Below are 6,000 nucleotides of genomic sequence, written 5' to 3'. Positions count from 1 at the left end.
TAAATACTACGATTTGGCACACATACTATATTCCGCAGATACACTATAACATAACAGATATTCTACGACTTAGTAGTAATACTATAACATAAGAGATATACTATGGTTTTGCAGACATACTATGTTTTTGCACAAATACCATGATTTGGAACAAATGCTATGATTTAGCAGAAATACTAAGATTGGGTACAAATACTATGATTTGGCAATAATACTGCGTTTTAACAACAACTACTGAGATTTGATTGAAATACTATGATTTTGAAGAAATACTATTACTCCATACAAATACGATGCTTTGGGACAAATACTATGTTTTGGTTCCAATACTATGATGTGCAACAAATACTATGATTTGGCACAAGTACTATGATTTAGTACAAAATACTATGATTTGGCAGAAATACTATGCCTTAGTAGTAATACTATAACATAACAGATTTCCTAAAAAAAAACTATGAAATTGCAGTAATTCTATGACTTGGCAGAGATACTACGTTTTAGTACAAATACTATAACAACGCAGAAATACTATGACTTAGTAGTAATACTATAACATAACAGTTCAATGTTCTTGCACAAATGCCACAATATGGCAGAAATACTATGTTTTAGCACAAATACTGTGATTTGGTATAAATACTACGATTTGGCACAAATACTATATTCCGCAGATACACTATAACATAACAGATATTCTACAACTTAGTAGTACTACTATAACATAACAGAATTATTAATTGGGCACAAATACCACAATTTGGCAAAAATACTATGATTTGGCACAAATACAATGACATGGCAAAAATACTATGATTGGGTACAAATACTATGATTTGGCAATAATACTGCATTTTAACACAACTACTGAGATTTGATTGAAATACTATGATTTTGAAGAAATACTATTACTCCATACAAATACGATGCTTTGGGACAAATACTATGTTTTGGTTCCAATACTATGATGTGCAACAAATACTATGATTTGGCACAAGTACTATGATTTAGTACAAATACTATGATTTGGCAGAAATACTATGCCTTAGTAGTAATACTATAACATAAGGGATATACTATGGTTTTGCAGACATACTATGTTTTTGCACAAATACCATGATTTGGCACAAATGCTATGATTTAGCAGAAATACTATGAATGGGTACAAATACTATGATTTTGCAATAATACTGCGTTTTAACAACAACTACTGAGATTTGATTGAAATACTATGATTTAGAAGAAATACTATGACTCCATACAAATACGATGCTTTGGCACAAATACTATGATTTGGCACAAGTACTACCATTTAGTACAAATAATGTGATTGGGCAGAAGTACTATGTTTCAGTACAAATACTATGATTTGGCAGGAATACTCTGATTTAGCAGAAATACTATGTTTTAACATAAATACTATCTTTTGGCAGAAATTCCTGCTAAAAAGGACTATTTCTGCTTTTTAGCAGAAATACTGTAATTTGGCATAAATACTATAATTTGGTATAAATACTGTGATTTGGCACATATAATATATTGAGCACATATACTATAACATAACAGAAATATTATGATTTGGCCCCAAAACCATGATTTTGCACAAATACCATGATTTGGCAAATATACTATGATTTTTCAAAAAATACTATGATTTAGCAGAAGTACTAAGATGTAGTAGAAGTACTTTGCTTTAGCAGAAATACTATGATTGAGGAGTAATACCTAAACATAGGAGAAATATTGATACACAGACACACATACACAGACAGTAAAGGGAACAGGAGCTGTTGAGAGTCTGTGCTTGATATATGTAGGTCAGTTAAATTAGCTGCACCTGCTGTAGTCAGCCCTTACACACGCAGACACAGAGAGAGGTGTGAGTTTTCTTCAGTGTATTTCTGACATTCAGGATTCCCCTCGAACAAATGGCCATAATTTCCTAACCGTAGAGGCTAGAACGGTCATTCAGACATTGTTTTGTTCAGAAGAGATGGGGGAATCTTCAGGTCTTCATAATTCAGAGATAAAATATAAATTATTAAAGATATATGACTTGTAATACACTGTAACTGAGTAGAGGCGAAGCAAAAACTGCCTTGACTTGCTCTCAAACAACCTTTGGTAACTCTAAATCTATATGGAGCATCAAAATCATTCTTTCACCGTAAGAAACAGCAGGCTTTGGTGAACAGTCATGGAAATTTTCAGGGCTCTGTGGAAATCCATCAAAAAGATATGATGAGAGAAAAAAGTGACTCATTTCCAGAATTTGAAATCTGATGAAATCTGAGCGAGGGACAAATTTCCTACCCTCAAACAAGTCTAACTCATCTCAGAACGGTAATAGGTGAGAAAATAATTCTTGAATTGTGAGCATCAGGAGTGTCTGAAGATATACCGGGACAAGCCTCATGTCTTAACTTCGCTTCGTTAAGGAGATATGACAATTTGAAAATGCCTCCCATTAGAGAAATCCAGCGGTGATTTTGAACAAACTCTCCATTGAGTTTATATGGAGAGTTTTCTGACTTTGTGTTACTCTGAGGAGATTTGCAAAATAACTATGAGTCCCACAACAATGATAGGGACATTTTCTGAAAGCCAGCAAAAATACCTACGTTTTGGTGTATAATCTGTGGGGCTTGAGTGGAAATTGAGCGAGTAGCAAGAAGTTGTTTGGACATGAAGAGAAAATTCAAACAGTTTCACTGTCCCCTCTGAGTTAATTGCATAGCAACCATAGCAACGCATGTATTTTCTGAAAAATCACAATTTTGCAACTGAAGACTTAAAGAGAGATAAGATGAAAACAGTAGAAGATCTGAAAAAGCTGAATCATACAGGAATAGCCCAATCATTTGAGAACGTTTTAAAGTTTGAATGGAGTTTCTAGGTGAAAGTATGAGGCAGTAGTTAAGTTTCAAAGACAAGAAAGTTTTAGCAGAATTGTGGAAGTTTCCCATTCATTTCAATGGGACAAATTAAAGGAAAAAAGTGTAATATTTTAAAAAGTATAATAGTAATAAACACCAAAAGTCATAGCCGGCATAAGCAGAAAGAGCAGAACAGTTTAGAGTTTGAATGGTGAAAATAGCACAAAAATTGTGGAAGTAGATCCACGGCGAAAAGTGTACGGAAACACCCGGAATAATAAAGAATAAAGAGAAACAGGAACTCAATAGTGTGGATGCCTATTAAGGCATCCACACAATAAAGGATAAAGAATAAAGAGAAACAGGATCTCAATAGTGTGGATGCCTACGGCATCCACCCAATTATGGTTAAAAATGAAATAACTGTACAACACAAATTAGAATGAAGGGTAAATTTAACTGGGAAGGAATAAGATAAAATATATAAATTAAAGTTGAAAATAAAATAACTGTACAACAAAATACACAATATAGAACTATATAAGAATGTATGAAGAAATATAAATAAATATATACACAATAACAGCAGCTGTACAAGTATTAACCGGAAATGAAGAATATAGTGACCAGTGTTGTGCAAAAAAACAAAACTCTCATTTGTCCCATTAATGGGGAGTCTTACACAGAGGTTATCATTGCTCAGGGTTCAGTGCTAGGACCGATGCTGTTTACATTATACATGCTTCCCTTAGGCAGCATCATTAGAAGACATTCATACATTTTCACTGCTATGCAGATGACACCCATCTCTATCCATGAAGCCAGGACATGTCCTTCAATGCACATATTAAACACATATGTAAGACTGCTTTCTTCCATTTGTGCAACATCTCTAAAGTTAGAAATATCCTGTCTCAGAGTGACGCTGAAAAACTAGTTCATGCATTTATTACTTCCAGGCTGGACGACTGTAATTCATTATTATCAGGATACCTGCTGGCAGGTGTCACTGATTTCAACGCAGTATGATTTGGGAGCAGTGGCCCTTGGGATTGTAGTTCCTCCATCTCACCTGCAACATCATAGCACATGCAGATCACCCAGGGGCCTGAATCTCCTCCTGCTTAGTGGTGATGCTTTGGTTCGAGATCTCAAACTTGGCCCTTTTAGTGTGAAGGCAATGAAGCATCCATTAACCAGGCGGGTGGAGGTTGTTGCTGTCCATTTGGGTATTGCAAATACTTGACACATGCTGGTTAATATGTTCTGTCAGACAATCACATAACCATCAGCCAATGATGGTATAAGATTCCACACGTGTTTGGTGGTAGGTCCCAGTTTGCAAAGGTTTGCAGACTGGGAACAATGCAAACAGACCACTTACTGTGGTATAAATCTGAAAGTCCAGCTGTCAGTGCAGCAATGAAAAAGCCAGACTACTCACTTTACGTGAGAGAATTCAAGTGCTTTGGCAGCTTGGCAGTGATAGCTTTGGTTCCTTCTTTGGCTTCTGCTCAAACAAATGCAGTCAGAATAATAAAGCCAGCATTCATCAGTAAATAAGGCCAGAGGTGGGACAGAAATGTTAATATCTATGATCATCTTGGTGTCATGGTCCAGGGTCCTTTTGACCCAGAGTTTTGAGTTCTCTTGTGTTTTTTGTATTTTGGTGTTATTGTTTATGTTTTAGCGCCATTGTGTTTATTCCATGATACCTGGGTTTTTCTGTTCACTGTTGTTTATTAGATTTCCCCTTGTGCCTTTGCCCTCTGTTTGTCTGTGTTTATATAGTTGTGCGAGTCCTCGTGCCTGGTTTCTCCTCCTTGTTTCCCTAGTTTGCCATGTCTGCTCTCTCCCTCGTGTCCCTCGCTCCCTCTCGTCTGCCTGGTCCTCCACTCGTGTTTCCTGTTTTATTGTGAAGGTCCCGTGTTTCCCTGTCTCATTCTGGTTATTCGTGTCAGCTGTGTTCCTCGTGTGTTGTCACTTGCTTGTTATCCCTCTGTGTATTTAGATCTCCCTCATAGCTGTGTCTCTCCCTGTGTTTCCCTGTGTGCCTCTTCGTATTTGTAGTTTATCTTTTTTTGTATCACCATTCGGCAAATAAAGCTGACTTTTGGGTTTACGTCCTGTTTTTAGGAGTCTGCTTTTGGGTCCTATTCCTGCCTGCACACAGCCGCTGTTATCAACCCCTGTTGGTATGTGTCTTAGCCATGTTTCTCCAAACTTTTAATATACTCATTCTCATAATGCGACAGGCAATGATCAATCCAACCTTGCATATCTTTACAGTGTCCTCTTGACAGCCCAATAACGCAGGTGGTTTGGTACAATCCCCCCTCACAAACCATGTCCTATATACCGTTCAGGTTTAGACCATGCACCAGGCCAGACCTCTCGCTCAGTGTATTGGTATTTAACCCAGTAGTTGTCAGTCTTGGTTAAATAACCGAGCTTCTCAGCTTCTTCCTATAGGTCCCAGCTGGTAGAATCGGGGTCTGTTATGTGACCTTTTCTCTGAGCTTGCAGAAGCCGTTCAGCTGTTCTGCTGCTTTGCAGTAATATTTCCATTTTCCTCTGCCGCTGCTGCCATAGTGGCTATCTGAAGCAAACAACAATGAAGCAAAATTGCTTTGTCTTTAATCAGTTGTTCACAGGTTCTTGCATTTCCATTATGCACAAAGGTTAACAGTTTTTTTGTTGTTGTTTTTGTCTCTTTTGTGAAACCTTACATAAACATTTAAAGCATTTCAAAAACAATTTGACTTAAAAGTGAACTTATTGCAATGAATTTACTGGTGCATTAAAAACTTGCTGTACTATTTGCAAGCCTTCAAAGGATCAACAGACTGCTTTTATTTTAGTGCTTTAATTAAAAAAATATTTCTTTCATCTAATAAAAACTCCACCTTTTCACCCTGCATGAAATGTGAAAGCCATAGTACTGACATGACGACAGTTATCACTCAGTGGCACTCAACAGTTCATGAGCTAACACAGCCTTCACCAACTTTTTTCACTACTGCAGACGGTAGCTGAGACAGACTACTAAACTTTAAAACTGAAGCCAAATTGTTATTCAGAGGTGTCAGAATGATTTCATTATTTTAATTAAGTGCTGCTAATT

The sequence above is a fragment of the Mchenga conophoros genome, linkage group LG13 (assembly GCF_057382185.1).
Source record: "Mchenga conophoros isolate Kocher_MC1m ecotype Shallow Benthic linkage group LG13, M_conophoros_male_GT1.1, whole genome shotgun sequence".
Taxonomy (NCBI): domain Eukaryota; kingdom Metazoa; phylum Chordata; class Actinopteri; order Cichliformes; family Cichlidae; genus Mchenga; species Mchenga conophoros.
The sequence above is the reverse complement of the archived record's forward strand: the minus strand, read 5'-3'. Positions refer to the sequence as shown.